General features: G+C 40.5%; 1 long non-coding RNA gene across 1 annotated transcript in view; it reads left to right on the forward strand.

The window, feature by feature from the left end:
- LOC122441600 overlaps positions 1-16,710 on the forward strand; it is a 77,723-nt gene that overhangs the window by 21,495 nt on the left and 39,518 nt on the right. Inside the window, exons 2-3 of the long non-coding RNA XR_006269401.1 lie at positions 8,436-8,507; positions 13,564-13,662. This is a non-coding gene — a long non-coding RNA (uncharacterized LOC122441600). The remainder of the gene's footprint in view (positions 1-8,435; positions 8,508-13,563; positions 13,663-16,710) is intronic.

A 16,710-nucleotide genomic window follows, 5' to 3' on the forward strand; every position in this document is an offset into this window, starting at 1 on the left:
TTACATGTCATCACTTCTGTCATAGTCTATTGGTCACACAGATCAACTCCGGAATGATGTGAGAGGGAACAACACAAGTGTGTGAATACCAGGGGGCAAGAATTATTGGGCCATCCTGGAGGCTGGCTCCCAACTCTAACCCTATCAGCATTTTACTAATATTCTGCTGATTTTTAAATTGTAGCAAATGCAATTTAGAACATATGGACAATTTAAGAGTGCAAGTATAATGCTGCTGCTGCTGCTAAGTCACTTCAGTCGTGTCCGACTCTGTGTGACCCCGTAGACGGCAGCCCACCAGGCTCCCCCGTCGCTGGGATTCTCCAGGCAAGAACACTGGAGTGGGTTGCCATTTCCTTCTCCAGTGCATGAAAGTGAAAAGTGAAAGTGAAGTCGCTCAATTGTGTCCGACTCTTCACGACCCCATGGACTGCAGCCCACCATGCTCCTCTGTCCATGGGATTTTCCAGGCAAGAGTACTGGAGTGGGGTGCCATTACCATATAATGATAAATACCTTTGCACATATATTTTATTTCTCACTCTGGTTATATAGCATAAATTTCTAGATGTGCACTTATTAGGGTGCATGGTTTAAGCATCTTGTGATTTGCCATATATTGTCATAATGCTTTTCTGATATTTGCAGTGTATCAGAGTGCTCATTTCACCATACCCTTGCTAACCTCAAATATTATTGATGGTAGCTGTGCCAATTTCTAAGTGAAAAATTGTACCTCCTTGTTTCAGAGAGCCTTTTTAATAGCAAGGCTGAATATTTTTCCATGTTCAGTGGCCCTTGCTAATAAATAAGCACGCAATAGGCCATAAATCCTTTCCAGATATATTCATGCTTTCATTCAATATTTATTGAATGCCTAGTGTAAGAACAGGGAAATGTCTCTACTTCTAAGATGCTCACTTTCAAGTGAGAGAAACGGACAGGGAAGCAGTTCCATATATTCTAATCTGGGAAAATATTTTAAAAGTGCAGAGTCAAAAAACCATTAGGTTGCTGGTGGAGACTGAAAGTCTTGATACTTCTCTCTTGCTAGAACATCAAATACAGAGCTGAGAGATGAGGGAATATAGAGAATCAGACCAAACAAAGGAGCTCAAATCAAATCTTGTTGGCCTTCTCAGCCTCATCAGGAAGGTTAGATCTTTTTTCTGAGGGCAAAGGAAACGAGGGGGTGAGCTGATCAGATTTGTGCTTTTGTAATTTCTCTTTGGCTAAAGTGTGGAGAAAAAACTGGAAAGGGGTGGTAATCAAGATAGGGTGGCCAGACAGCAAACAGCTGTAGCCTAGGAGGGCGCTGAAGATGGCTTTATCCCAGCGAGTGGCAGGAAGGGTACTGAGAATTGTCTTAGGTTTAAATAGCATCCCTTGTCTCAGTCTAGGTCTTCAAGAAAATGAAGCAATAAAACCAAAGATTGGTAGGTGGACTCCAAAACATGCCATTTATTGCTGAAAAAAGTTCCATAGAGGTCTTAGCTTAGAGTGAAAGCCAAGTAAGATGCTAAGTGAAGCCCCAGATGAGGGCAGGCCTCTCTGAAGTGACTGTTGAGGTATGCCACCTGGATCCCTCTTTGGAAATAAAGGTCTTATACCCCTGGCTGCCAGGAGTGCTGCTACTACCCTCAGCTAGCAGCTGAGGGCCTTGGCAGAAAAACCCCAATAGCCTAGAGTTATGTCTCCTTCTTGAGTGGCTGGAATTCAACGACTGATCAGTAGGGAATATAAAGCTATGGTTCCCCACCCCCAATTTGAGACAACTCTGAAAGGTCATCCCAGCTTTGGGGCTGCTCCCCGGAGGATGGCCACAGCCTTTACTGAGACTAACTCTCAGTTGCACTTCTCCTTTTGCCCAATCTTGCTCCCTTCTTTTTCCTTCCTGCTCATTCTTCCCATCCTGTCCTTTTCTTTTCCCTCCTTTTTTTTTCTTCCTTTCTCTTTCCTTTCCCAACTGTCGATTCCAAAAGCACTACCCAATAAACCTCCTGCACACTTAGTACTTATCTCAGAATCTGCTTCCCAGGGAACCCAACCTGTGACACCTCTGGGGAATGCAAAACCTGGAGGACTGGGATGTTTGTCCCCTATAGCTAGCAGTCGAGAGGATGAAAAGTGGCTCAGAACTAATTCATCCAGAGAAATCATGGGTCATTCCACCTTCCCTGAGATAGAGCAGTGGAATGCATGGAGAGATGCCAGGAGTGACACCACCTTTGTTTGTTCAACAAAGTAGAAAACATTAAGACACCATTGAGTGACATTAAAGAGATAGAATCCCTGGGAATTAGTGTATTGGATATAGGCGAGGAAAAATAGAGCCAGTCAAAAGTTATTCCTAATATTGTAAAATAGTTATCCTCCAATTAAATAAATTAATTAAAAATACAATTAAAAAAAAGACAAAGAATTGCTCCTATGTTTCTTACTCAGGTAACTGAGGGCATGGTAGTGCCATGTAATGTGATAAAAGAAAAATACAAGTTTGAAGGAAAATGTGTGTTCAGTTAGATGTGCCTTTAGGAAGTCAGAGTTGTTCATTAGGTGATTAAAGATACTATCTGGAGTTCAGGAGTGTGGCCTGGAGTAGGAATATATTTTGTGTGCTCATCGGTGTCTGCCAAGTAATGATGAGGATCCCACAAGGCTGACAGAGAAATAATTTAGGGAACAGAAGTAAATTTATTTTTTAAAAACCCAACAGTCTCTAATTAACATTTCCAGATATTTGAAAAGGTACAAGAGCAAAGATGTGATAAAAAGGATGATCAGAAATATGAGGACAGACATCTTGGGGATGAAAAGTATGCCTGGCAAAATAAAAATTTCAGTGGAAGGATTAGAAGATAAACTATCTCAGAGAGTAGAATATGAGAAAAAAGGTGAGAAACATTTTTCAAAAGACCCAACAGTATCTTTATGTAGGTCCTGTCTTGGCCCTTTTTATTATTAATATTCATCCTTGGCTAAATTTCTGGATTTGCTTTTAGTTCATACAGGGAAAGGCTAGGGTTTTTGCGTTAGACTGGAACAAAGGATCTGGCTGAGGGGAAGGGATGGAGCGGGGAGGTGAAGAAGGGACAACTGCTGGGGTCCTTTCCCTGAGAAGGTTAAATGGGGTGGGTCTAAAGCTCTGGTGCAGGCACTCACATTAAATGGCAGGACACCCTTTCTTTGTGCAGGGGTGGAAAAAAAAATGTTTGCAGGCGCAGAAAACTTCATGTCTTAGCCTTTGTATTAATAGCTCTATGAATGTGGGTCTTCCCTCTGTTTAGGAAAAGAGCCTCCCCTTTCTAAAGGTTCTGAAAGTCAGGCTGCTGTAACAGAATACCATAGACTGTGTGGATTATAAACAACAAAAGTATATTTCTTACAATTCTGGAGGTTGAGAAGTTCAAGGTCAGGATGCCAGCAAATTTGATGGTGAATATGTGAATATCTGGTGAAAGCCCACTTCCTGGTTCTCACTGTGTCCTTACTTGGGGAAAGGGGAAGGAGAAATCTCTGGAGCCTCTTTTAGAAGGGCCCTAATCCCAATCAGGACAGCTCCACTCATGACTTAATTATCTAATCACCTCCTAAAGACCCCACCTCCTGATACCAGTATATTGGTGATTATATTGCAACATCACTTTGTAGACAAAAGTCCATATAGACAAAAGCTATGGTTTTTCCAGTAGTCATGTATGTGTGTGAGAGTTGGACTAGAAAGACGGCCAAGTGCTGAAGAATTGATCCTTTGACCTGTGGTGCTGGAGACGACTCTTGAGAGTCCCTTGGACTGCAAGAACATCAAACCAGTCAATCCTAAAGGAAGTCAACCCTGAATATTCATTGGAAGGACTGATGCTAAAGCTGAAGCTCCAATACTTTGGCCACCTGATGTGAAGAGCCAACTCATTGGAAAAGACCTGATGCTGGGAAAGAGTGAGGGCAGAAGGAGATGAAAGAGGATGAGATGGTTGGATGGCATCACCAACTCAATGGACCTGAGTTTGAGCAAACTCCAGGAGATACAGTGAAGGACAGGGAAGCCTGGCATGCTGCAGTCCATGGGGTCGCAAAGAGTTGGACACGACTGAGGGACTGAACGACAACAAATATGCATTTGGGGGACACAAACATGCAGTCTATTGCAGGTGACTGGAAATGGAGGAAGTTCTTTCTGCTGGTTTCTATGTTCTCTGTGAAGAATGGACACTGTCATCTTTGAGGCTTGCTGGGTGAGCAGGGATGTTGGGGTGAGATGTGGGTAGGGAGCTGTGAGGAGTGTGAAGATTTGGGAGAAATCATCTAAACGAGGAATTAAAACAACAACAACAACAAAAAACTGCATATGGAAACAGGAAATGATCATCAGGCTACTCCGAGGGCTCAGGTGAGTGGTAGGTGGGTTAAAACAACACCAAAAAGTTGAGAGTGATTTTGACAACCAGAGCTGAAAATGAGGAATCTCTGAAAAAGAGGAGGCAAGCTGGTCTCATAATGAAAAGGTTCTTGAGAAGAGACTTGTATAAATGAAAAAGAGAAAAACATCCTCCTATGAGTCACAGGCCTCATTTTCCTCAGCTCCCTGGTCCTGCTTTGATGTTTACAAAGGGACAAGTGATTATAAAGGGGAAAGGTAATGGGAATAATAAACCAAGGATGCAGGAGAAGGAAGCGACTCCAGAGCCCCAAGGACAAAGGGGCCAGCACGTACTCTGCTGTGAGGAAATGGGAAAGGACTTCCTGGAGCTCTCTGCATAGATCAGCCGCGTCCCCACCCTCACAGAAACCCCCTCCAGGGATCAGACACTTGGTTGTCTTTGCTGCTCTACCCTTAGTACCTAGAACAGAGTCTGGTACCACACAAGTACAAGGTAAACAAGTACAAGGTGAATGAAAGAAGTCCATGGTGTAGTCACGGGCTTTCTGAATGGCTGAGCACACCAAAGTCTGGTGTTTTGTTTTTTCTTCTCCGCCTCTACAAAAAGCTTTCAAACAGCTTTTGGGCCTCTAGGGCCTTTTCAAAAGACAAATAGTCCTACTGCTGCTCCAAGGGCCCCACCGCCCACTTCCCAACTGAAATTGCCTCTCTCTGTTCTTGCTGGAAGGAGAGGCACAGCTTGCTTTGCAAGAACCTTGCATAGAAAATGGTGCAATCTGGGCTGTTTTTCATCTTTTCCAATCTCATTTCTTAAAGAGAGAGAAATGTAAGGAATCTCAGGAATATGAAACTTCTCTGGAATGATCTTTATTGAGCAGTGCTTGGAACCAGCTGAAATCCTGAAGCGCTGTCAATGTGGCCAAGAAGGGAAAATGACAACTTCAACAGTCCTAGCCAAACTCTGAAAAAGATATCTAGAGCTATTTTTTTCCTTCTGAGAGTGGTTTGCCTTTCCCCTAGTTTAGTAATTGTTTTAGATTCTTTGGGGGTGGAAGAAGAGAAAGGAGAAGGGAATGCAGTGTTTAGGAAGTAGCATGATGTGGTTAGTAGAACCCTGGAAGCTGTGTAACTTACACAACTGTTTGATACATGCTGACTTCCTCTCCTTTCAGGGTGCCCCTGACTGTTAAGTAGGGTTTTTATTTATGGCATTCTCCTAAGGAGATTGTTCACAGCTTTTGGGTTCCCCTTCCTAGTTCGATCTCTCTTTGTGGTCTATAAATCATCTTTCCAAGGGCTTCATTCATGGTGAAGAGCCATTTTGTCTGCCTTACAAGTACCAAAAAGAGTGTAAGAAAAACTGTGTTCGTCTGCCAGATGGGCCAGGAGCACTTGACTGCACTAAAAAATTCCCAGCCATGGTATTCTCAGCTCGCCCTGTTGCTGTGAGCAGTGCACAATGTCCACAAGCATTTTCCCTGAAATCTTCACCGTCCCTTGGCCAAGGCGAGTTTGGCTGGTTACCAGAGGCATGGGAGGAGACAGCCTATAGAGTGGCAATTTGCTTGCACCCTTGTTCTCACCCCATTGTAAGCTAACTGCTTCTAAACTGAGCTGGTGGTGAGAAAGGAACTGAAACTGATTTGCCCACAGTCGGTCTGGGTGAGTGTTGACCCAGGACTGAAGCACACAATCGCTGCATACCAGCCTGCCTGGGGCGCATTGGGCTGAGTCACGGCTTCATCAGGAATGCAGCTAGTCTGGAATGCAGTTCAGGGGGACAGGCCTTTAGAAAGGGGAGGCTCTTTTCCTAAACAGAGTGAAAACCTACATTCATAAAGCTACAAGAGATCTTAAAAAAAAAAAAAAAAATCACACATTACAGGTAAATAAAGAATTTTTCTTTCTACTTCTCCTCCCACCTCCATTTCAGGTTCCTACTTCGGGCCAAGGCACATTTCATTTTGGACTCTATCTTTTCATCTTTTCAGATGTTTAAATATCTGTATTTTTTCTATGTGTTATATAGTTATATGCCATATATCTGTATACATACACACACAGAGATTTATAGACAGGGAATTTTGTTTTGACCTGAATGGTGTCATACAGTGTGGATTGTTCTCCAACTTGCTTTTTTTAAAAAATTTAGGTATGTCTTTTGGAGACTTCTGTGTCAAGTGAAGTCACTCAGTCGTGTCCGACTCTTTGCGACCCCATGGACTGTAGCCTACCAGGCTCCTCCGTTCATAGGATTTTCCAGGCAAGGGTACTGGAGTGGGTTGCCATTTCCTTCTCCAGGGGATCTTCCAACCCAGGAATCGAACCTGGGTCTCCCACATTGCAGCCAGGTGCTTTACTCTCAGTAGGTTCTAATTCTTTCTAACTGCTACATACGTGCTTGCTCAGTCATCTAGTCACGCTCAACCGTCTGTGACCCCATCGACCGTAGCCCACCAGTCTCCTCTGTCCATGGAATTTTCCAGGCAAGAATACTAGAATAGGTTGTCGTTTCCTCCTCCTGGGGATCTTGCCAACCCAGTGATCGAACCCACATCTTCTGTGGCTCCAGCACTGGCAGGCGGATTCTTTACCACTGAGCCACCTGGGAAGCCCAACTGCTGCATACTCTTACACGTAACTCAGATGCATTGCTGTTTATTTAGCTCTCTTTCTTTTGGTGATTATTTTGGTTGCTCTGGTTTTCACTCCTACAATAGTCTTCAGTGAACAGCCTCTTACCGCTCTCCTTCTGGCATCCATGCAGTATTTCTCTAGAGTAGATCCCAAGGTGTAAGATTGCGAAGTCAAAGGATAGATGCATCTCAAGTCGGAAGAGCTGCCGCCCAGTTTGTTCTCCAAAAGGTTTATATTTTGTTTTGTTCTCCAAAAGGTTTATATTCCCAGGTTTAAGAGAGCACCTCCATTTCCATATGCTTGTCACGCTTGATATCAATCTTTCTTCCTTATTGCCAATTAAATGTGGAAAATGGTATCCCCCATGCTGTTATTGCCATTTCCCCCTAAAATGAGCATCATTTCCAATGTTTGTCATTCATGTTTACTCTTTTGTGAATTGCCTGTTCGTATTTTGTTGTTCATTTTCGATTTTGTTTGCCTTTTTTTGAGGATCTATAAGAGCAAGTCCTTTGCTGTGTATGTTACAATGATCTCATCCAGTCTGTCACTGGAATTTTAATCTCATTTATGGCTTATTTCGTTGAACAAACCTAAAGTTTTGATAAAGTGAAATTTCTTAATCATTTTAACCCTTTTCTTTATGGCTTTTGCAATTTATATATTGTTTCAGAAGATCTTTTCTATCTCTAAGATCAGAAATTTGGTCTTCTATGTATTTTCTTTTTATAGTTTAATAATATGTTAGCTTTTTTCAACCAAATCTATCTAGAGTTTATTTTAATAAATAATTGAGGTTAAAAAAAAAGTCACTTAGGGACTTCTCTGTGGTCCAGGGGTTAAGACTCCACACTCCCCAATGCAGGAGCATGGGTTCAAAATCCCTGCTTGGGGAACTAAGATTCTGCATGGCTTCGCCAAGAAAAAAAAAAAGGGTCACTTAATTTTTCTTTCTAATAATAGCCAGTTGTTTTAATATCATTTATTGAAAAGTCCATTCTTTCCCTTGTTGTTTCGGGATACTACCTTTGTATCATACTAAATTCCTATAAACATTGGCTGGTTTCCAGGCTCTCTCTCTTTCTCTATTGCACTGTTGATCAATTTTTGTTCTGTTGGAAATGTATTTTTGGGTAATTTGGGGACAGTTGTTATCTTGACAACCTCACGTCCTCCTATTCAAGTCTTTGTCTAGGTTTCATAGTTTCTTCTTGTAGTTCTGGCACATATCTTATTAGTTTTTTTGGTGGCTATTTTCTAGTTTTTGTTGCTATTGTGAATGGAACCTGTTTTTTTTTTCCTCCTTATCATACTTTCTATTTTCAAAATAATTGGTTTATTGACTTTTTTAAAAAAACATATTGACCTTGCATCATTGGTTCTAATAGTTTTCAGCTGATTTTCTTGGATTTTCTAGGTAACTGGTCATGTTATTTGGAAACAGAAACCACTGAGTCTCTTCATTTCTGTTTTGTCTGGGCTCTTTCAGGTAAGAATAATAGAAACGTAATTCAGATTAACCAAAAAAGGGAAACTTATGAGCTCACTTAACTAATAAGAAGCCAGTATGTCTGGATTCAGGTTAGAAAACAATGTAATTCGATCTTGGTCTTGCTTTCTCCATCCCTCTGCTGTTCCTCCCTTTGTCTTGGCTCCATTTCCCTGTGGTGAGATCCTGCCAGAAGCCCCAAGCTCACATCCTATATTCTCTCGGCAACACCCAGAACTTCCTTTTTAGTGTTCACCTTGCAACATTTCTATGGGCAATATTTCTGTCTGTAGGATGGTTTTGATTCATTGATTTGCTCACATGCTCATCTCTGAAACGGTCATTTCAGTCAGTAGGTTATAATATGCATGTAGACAGGGAGTGAGACTGGTTCTCTAAGGAAAATTGAAATGTTTTTGTCAAAAGAAGAGGATATGGATGCTGGGTAGAGGAAAAACAGGCAGTAGCCACTCTGCCATATTTAAACCTCTTTCAATATTTTCAATATTTAAACCTATTATTTCTTTTCTTTGGTCTTATAACCTTTCCACCATTTTTGGGGGGGATGTGTGTGAATTTTCCTTCATGTTATGGCTGCTACTTTTGGCTCACTTTCTTAGCATTAATTTCCTCCCTCCCTCCCTTCCTTCCTGCTTTCCTTCCTTCGTATGTCCCTCTAAATACAACCTTCCCTGTTTAGCAGTTTTGTGGTTTCTCTAGCTAGTTCCTGGGCTTCCAGGCCAGACTTTGATTTTATTCTATAGTGTTATAGATCCAGTTCCTTCTCCAGAGTTAAATTCTGGCTGTGAGACTGTGCCTAATTCTTCCATATCTCCTAGTATATCGATTTGTTCAAGCCTGCAGTCTTAAGCAGCTTCCTTCAAGGGGGTAGTCCTGTCCGACCTTTGATTTCAGGTACCTTTACACAGAAGATGTTTAGCTCCTGACACCTTGTATGAGTCCAGCTCCTGAATTCCTTTCTTTGTTTTAGGTCAAACCCTATAGGTCTTCAGCTCAAGGCTACTTACTATGTTATTTCCATTCCATTTCTGGGCAACAGAGGTCTTTCTGAGTGTGAACAAAGCTGACTTCTCTCCTATTTTACATCTCATCTGTTATCACCATCGTTTTGGCTTAGAGTGGTTCTCAGAGCAGTGTAAGTCCACTCCCATTTGCTCTCTGCTGTTCAACATCCTCCTCCCCTCCCACCTTCCTCTTGGAAACTGCACCCTCTGAGGTCAATGCTGCCATTTCTCAGTAACTGAAATAAATAGCTTTCCCCTTCAGTCCTCATTTTCTTCACTCGTCTGCAGCATCCAGCCATGCTGATTGCTCTTCCTTTTGCACTTCTCTGCCTTTGGCTAATACGGTGCTCCGCTGACCTGGTTCACTCCCTCTTCTGATTCTTCCCTTTTTAAAAGTACTTTCACTTCCTCCTCTCATTTTTTAGCTGTAGAGGCCCCCAAGGTCTTTGCCCTCTGGTTTCACTCTGTTTGCTTTACCCTTATACTTTCTCACATCTTCAGTAACCTCTAAAGTGAGTGCCTATCTTCATCCCAGGACTTTTCCCACCTGACTTCTATAGCTATCCATCTGCCTATGGTAGTTGCACTTGATGTCCTCCTGTTCCACCAAGTGTATTCCCCTTTTGAACTTTCCAAATTCCATCACAGTTACCATCTTTTCCTAGTTTCTAAAGGTCAAATTCATTCCCATCCTTGATTCCTCCTGTTTTCTCTACAACCAGTTAGTTACACATTTTATTGATCCTCGTGCCTTGAATTTCCTTTCTTGTGATTGCACTGTTTGCACACCTGCTGTGATCCCCTATTATTCCTCTTTTAGACCATTTCAGTGTTTTCCTAGCAAAGCAGGATAGTTTAAAAGTGGCAGAATTTTGATGAGTTTGTGTCAAGCTTTATGATTCTGGACACTGCCTTCCAGAAAAGACTTATAAATATTCTAGCTTTCTTCCTGGTCCCCTTTTTGCGCTAATAAAGGAGGGAGAATCCTTTATTGTATGGGCAAAATCAAGACTGATGTGGGTTCAGTCCAGAAAGGCTAAGTTGTTCTATTAGAAAGAGCAAGATACTATCAATAGGAGAGAATTCATTTGAGCTGAGACTAAAAGGATGAGTAAGAATTATTTTGACACCCAGGGAAGAGAGGCTTGTTTTCCAGATAGAATGGGGAGCATAAGGAAAACAGAAACAAAATGCCACATGGTGCCTGTGAGTGAGTTAAGTGTGTGTGTGTGTGTGTGTGTGTTGGGAGTCTACAAAGAGTCACTGTGAGCCAGGGAGAATAGGGATAAATGAAGCTGAACACAAAAGCTTTCCACATCAAATTAAAGAACCATTTGGGCTAGAATCAGACATGGAACAACGGACTAGTTCAAAATTGGAAAGGAATGAATCAAGGCTGTATATTGTCACTCTGCTTATTTAACTTATATGCAGAGTATGTCATGCAAAATGTCAGGCTGGATGAAGCACAAGCTGGAATCAAGATTGCTGGGAGAAATATCAACAACCTCAGATATGCAGATAATACCTCTCTAATGGCAGAAAGTGAAGAGGAACTAAAGAGCATCTTGATGAAGGTGAAAGAGGAGAGTGAAAAAGCTGGCTTAAAACTCGACATTCAAAAAACTAAGATCATGGCAACCAGTCCCATCACTTCATGGCAAATAAATGGGGGAAAAATGGAAAAAGTGACAGACTTTATTTTCTTGGGCTCTAAAATCACTGAGTGTGCTCACTGCAGCTGTGAAATTAAATTATGCTTGCTCCTTGGAAGAAAAGCTATGACAAACCTAGATAGCATGTTAAAAAGCAGAGACATCACTTTGCTGACAAAGGTCTGTATAGTCAAAGCTTTGATTTTTCTAGCAGTCATGTATGGATGTGAGAGTTGGACCATAAAGAAGGCTGAATGCCAAAGAATTGATGCTTTTGAACTGTGGTGCTGGAGAAGACTCTTGAGAATCCCCTGGACAGCAAGGAAATTTAACCAGTCAATCCTAAAGGAAATCAACCCTGAATATTCACTGGAAGAACTGATGCTGAAGCTGAAACTCCAGTACCTTGGCCACCTGATGCAAAGAGCCAACCCATTGGAAAAGATCCTGGTGCTGGTAAAGACTGAGGGCAAGAGGAGAAGGGGATGACAGAGGATGAGAAGGTTGGATGGCATCAGCAACTCAATGGACACGAGTTTGAGCAAGCTCCAGGAGATAGTGAAGGACAGGGAAGCCTGGTGTGCTGAAGTCAATGGGGTTGAAAAGAGTTGCACATGAACTAGTGACTGAACAACAACAACAGTTTGGGGTATCAGGGATGCATTGGAAATGGGGATGGGGTCATATAGCCACATTTGTAGCCATTTGGATTGCATCTTTCATTAAGCGGGACTCAGGGTAGAGAAGGAATGGGTATGTATTAAGGGTAGTGATGAAATTGTGATTTGCTGCTCTTCACTGCCTTTTTAGGGCTCCTTGTGACCAGAATTGCTGCATGGGGTAGTCTCTGTGAGGAAAGAATGCCGGAGTGGCTCCCAGAAAAGGGGCTGCTGGGAGAGTCAGAATGAGTTTGCCAAGTTGGGGGCCAAATCAAGGTTTAGACCAAAGGAGCCAGCATCATGGCTGGAACTATGGCTCTGCAAGTTATCATAGGTAGAAGGAGTTTCACAGGAACTTCCCCAGTGGTCCAATGACTAAAACTCCACACGCCCAATGCGGGGTGGAGGGACAGGTTTGATCCCTGATTGGGGAAGTAAATCCCACATGCCGCAATTAAGACCTGGTGCACCCAAATAAATAAATAAAATAAAAAGGGTCTCATAGATGAAACAATGAAAGTGAAAGTGAAGTGAAAGTGAAAGTCTCTCAGTCGTGTCCGACTCTTTGCAGCCCCATGGACTATTATACCAGGCCAGAATACTGGAGTGGGTAGTCTTTCCCTTCTCCAGGGGATCTTCTCAACCCAGGGATCGAACCCAGAGCGCGCATCAAATGAAGATCTCAGCCCCTCATTTCATGGCTCCGCTACTTGTGAGATTCCTGTTGGTCTTTTAGGGTCCATTTGAAATGCTTGATTCTCTCTGAAGTTTTTCCTTTAGCCCCTGGCCTGGTAGCTATCTCTTTCTCTTTATAAACTCTGTAACTTATGGTTTACAAGTATTTTATAGCTTTGTATTCCCCCTGTGGGTAAAATCTCTGAAGATTGTCTTGCTTATCTTTGTATTTCCTCCATCACCTGAGACTCTGCCCTGTATATAGTTTCTACTGAAGAAACAGTAAATGAACTGAATCTGTACTTTCATAGGAAGAGTACCTCCTACAGGATTTAATAAGTATGAACCTTAAATAATGAAATGTTTGAAGGAACTTGAATATTTCAAAGCTCCATCCATACAAGGCCTGAATAATTCATGCAAATATTGTGAAGAAAAGAACAAAAGCTTATCTAATAATTCAATACACTGTTCTTTATTTTGGTCCATAAAAGGAGATCTCATGCTTTAGTTTTGGTGGTAAGCTCAGCTCTAGAAGCTTTGAAATGCGGATTAGATCAATTACATCACAATTATATTTGAAAATTGAAAAGAAGCATTTTCCAAAAGGCAGATTCCAAAGCTATGCCTTTTCAAAGGAGGTGTCATTTGGAAAGAAACTGAATCACACCATGAAAGATGTGGCATTTCTTTTGGTTTTCCACTCTCTTCTGTACTACTAGTGTAGGCTCATGTGATATGTAGAAATGTGCTTAATCAAATTTAGCCTGACTTCTCAAGTTAAGAAAATGTATATGAAGTGTTTCTGAGATAAGAAGAGGCGCATTCTTTTTTTAGCACACATACCTCCTATGCGGCTGTATTTGTCTTAATTCCTTATTTGAAAATTTGGCTCTGTTTATAAAATCTACAAATTCTTACTCATTTGGAAGAGAACTAGAATAGCCTGGAAATCTATGGAGCTGAATGGTATTTTAAAGTGCTCATTCTCATTTTCTCTTCAGTAAAGAACTCAACGCTGTTACTTGTGTTTATCTCATAGTACACACACTTGGGATTACTCACCTGGGAGCAAGACCTGAGTTCTGGTGCAAGCCTTCTATTTACCTGCCTGGGTGATGCAAGTCACTTAACCTCAGAGGTAAAATGAGGGGGCTGTTGCCTCTGACTCCATGCTTCTGCAGTTTAAGTATAATTAACTCAAATGTTTGATGAGCTCTTTAAAAATTAAAAAAAAAAATTGTTGGTGGCTTTAATAAGTTTGTACCACTGAGCCCTGAGTTATATTTTTGAAGTAACATAAGACAGGGAGAGAGGGTTGAGAGGTCCCTTCCATTATATGAATTTCATACTGAATGTGTTAGATTGAAATAGCACTTGCCTAGTGTTAGGGGTCTATAGATGCTACTTGAATTAGGGAAGGTAGTGATTAGGATAATGAAATTTTCTTAATTCGAAAAAACAACAAAGCCAAACAGAAATGAGTTTCTAATTTTATTGCAAATAACTTGCAGGCCTGAAAATGATTAAAGTTGTCATACATTTCTACATTGATAAGCCCTGTGCAAAGGGATCAGTTACAACATAGTAATCTAGCAAGATGAAAAAGGGTACCATTGTTAACAGCTTATTTTAAGGGTTGTAGAATTTTAAATGAATTTGCTTTGTTTCTTTGTCTTTTGTTCTAAGAAGCTGTCTCCGAGGGGTTTATGCAGGAAATAGATGTGATCACCTTTGTGGTGTGTTAAATTAGTAGCAAACTTAACTTTAGGATGAAAAATCATACTGGATGCAGAAATAGACATTCAAAGAACCACATACTAGATGCAGATTAGACATAATGTGTAAAAGTTATTTTTATAATGATTTTTAAATTTGGAATTTTTAAGATTACGCTCTTTTTTTAAGTGTAACTGAGAGAAGCAAGAGCAATGTATTTGTGATCGAATTTAAATCACCTGCATGTATTCATATTTGTACATCTACATATGAAAGTTTGAATATAATGACATCATCTATATTGTGCATATGTAGTATACACACGCCTATGTATGTTGGAATCCTTATCTATTCCATGGGAAGAAAATGCTCTGTTAAAACCTCTCTGGCATTGAGTTACCTCTGAAGAAATCACATTGTTTCGTTTTTGTTACTTCCTGTTGGCCTAGTGACAATGATTCATGATAATGTAATGTAGTACATATGATTTCCAGTGTCACATAACATTTAGATGGATATATAAGAAATCTGGAACACTATTCTTTTCTTAATTTAAATTTATTTTTAGTTGGAGGATAATTGCTTTGTAGTATTACGTTGGTTTTTGCCATACATCAACATGACTCAGCCATAGGTATACACATGTCCCCTCCCTCTTGAATCTTCCTCCCACCTCCCACCCCATCCCACCCCTCTAGGTTGTCACAGAGCACCAGACTTGAGCTTCCTGCATCATATAGCAAATTTCCACTTAGTAAAATATATGGTAATGTATGTTTCAATGCTGTTCTCACAACTGGTCCTATCCTCTCCTTCCCCTGAAACACTATTCTTTAAAAACATAAAACTTCCACAGAAGTCTGTTTATCAGAGAATTTTGTCTCATTAAACAGTTAGTGTTTTGATCTGAATAATAGTAGGACTCCAACAGAATTGACCTTCTGTGTAGAAATATAACTGAACTTTATTTCTTAGCAATTATAACTCATATGTAAAAACAAACAGAAATCTTTTTTTTTTTTCACTAGTTTGTTGTCTTTTTTGCATATGCATCGCTTTCATTATATGATTGGAGTGAGTTTTCTTTACAGTAGGCTTCTTAGAGACAGGTACTCATTTTAGAATTGGAAAAATTAAGTTGCCAATGATTAACTTTGGAGGGGAGAGAAGAGCAAACAGAAATACAGACATAAAAGAACACATAATTTTGAGTTAATAACACTGGCAGAATTAGATGAACAAACATTTCAATAAAGAAGTTCTCAACAAAGTTTAATTGACTAATTTAATGATAATTAATGGAAATTAGTGGAATTTAAGAATGAAAAATTTTTACAATTATAGCATGAGGGAATGAATAGAATTTTGTTACAGAAGCTGCTATTACGACAATAACACTTGTCTGGTAAACAGAATCCAGTATATGTAATTTACTCTTGCTGTAGGTAGACTTTTTGCTTAATTTTATTTTCATCAGCCATCTCACAAATGCCTACCAGTAAAATGAGTTATATCTTTGGACTCAACTTTCTTTTTTTGAATAATATTCCTGGGACAGGTAATAATCTCCAGTTGGAGCTAGAAACATTTGATTTAGAAATCAATCTATTTCTGAATGTTGTAGTATTTGATTTTACCACATCTTGTTTTGTTCCATTGAAATTTGTTGTTTTTTTCAATGACAAATTGATGTGCCAATAATACCATATATATATAAAAAATATAATCCTGTGGTTCTCACTGAACTTGGCTAAATTTCAGAACTGTAAATGATAAGCCAAGAAAGGCCTAGATTAATGGTTCTTCTCCCCAAAAGTTAAAGGGACTCTGAGGTTTCTAAATAGATTTACTTCAGAAGCATTCTAGGGATATTTTTGCTTTTGTTTGACTCATTTCCTTCTTGATAAGATTCTATTTCCTTTCTCTTCCTCTTCACTCTGTTACTTAACATAGCTAGAAATATGGTATAGCCCTCCTGAAATCCTGCTTTCAGCAAATATGCTCATATGAGAAAACTGAAAATTTAGAGGCATATGTGTTAACTTATGTTCCTGTTAATTCTTTGCTTCCCATCCCACTTCTGATATAATAAACCCTCATATTTGGCACCAGGTTTTCTTGCTACTATTCTGACATTAAAACATCAGCTTGTCCCATTCTCTGAACCAAGATTAAGCTACAATGTGAGCTTCCCAGGTGGCACTAGTGATAAAGAACCTGCCTGCCAATGCAGGTAGACTTAACAGACGTAGGTTCAATCTCTGGGTCGGGAAGATCCCCTGGAGGAGGGCATGGCAACCCACTCCAGTGTTCTTGCCTGAAGAATCCCACGGAGAGAGGAATCTGACAGGCTGCAATCCGTGGGGTTGCAAAGAGTCGGACACAACTGATTCGGCTCAGCGTGCACACAAGCTAACAATGCAGCCTTAAAACAATGAGTGATGTACTTACTAGTTTTGACCTTTGGTTT

Source organism: Cervus canadensis, chromosome 5, assembly GCF_019320065.1.
Source record: "Cervus canadensis isolate Bull #8, Minnesota chromosome 5, ASM1932006v1, whole genome shotgun sequence".
Taxonomy (NCBI): domain Eukaryota; kingdom Metazoa; phylum Chordata; class Mammalia; order Artiodactyla; family Cervidae; genus Cervus; species Cervus canadensis.